Source organism: Arachis duranensis, chromosome 3 (assembly GCF_000817695.3).
Source record: "Arachis duranensis cultivar V14167 chromosome 3, aradu.V14167.gnm2.J7QH, whole genome shotgun sequence".
NCBI lineage: Eukaryota > Viridiplantae > Streptophyta > Magnoliopsida > Fabales > Fabaceae > Arachis > Arachis duranensis.
The window spans coordinates 128443892-128444448 of record NC_029774.3 but is presented as its reverse complement, the minus strand read 5'-3'; positions in this window follow the sequence as shown (position 1 = coordinate 128444448).

Here is a 557-nt window from a genome sequence, read left to right as displayed (position 1 = left end):
TAATTGAAATATTCACCATTTTACTGAAATCATTTTCTCTTCACAAGCTTCTCTCGTATAATTCTCTCTCACTTCTATGAGAGCACACAAAAATTCTCATCGCTAACCTCTCTTTCATCATCATGCATATGGGAACGAAGTTTGTAATTTTCCTATTGAATCTTGTTTTTTAATTATTTTCTCTAAAAGCTTCTAAATTCGTGTTTTACCATTCAATTCCGAATCTTACAGGACGACAAACTTTAAAATTTCCAATAAAAACTCAAATGAGAAAATTATGTTCCTAGCCTTTTGATTATTTCTTATTATCTTTATTTGGTATTGTATTATAATATCAATTTAATTTGTTTGGGGTTACCAGTATATATATATGAGATAAATTTGGGTTACCAGAAAATTTTTTGAAGAGGAGGTCGAAAGTTAAATATTTGTATAATTAAATATTGTATTATGTAATTGATGATATTATTTTCTATTATTATTTTTAATAAAAAATTATTAATAAGTGTTATATTAAAATAAAAAGTTCTACTAATAATATTAATTTTATATTTGAT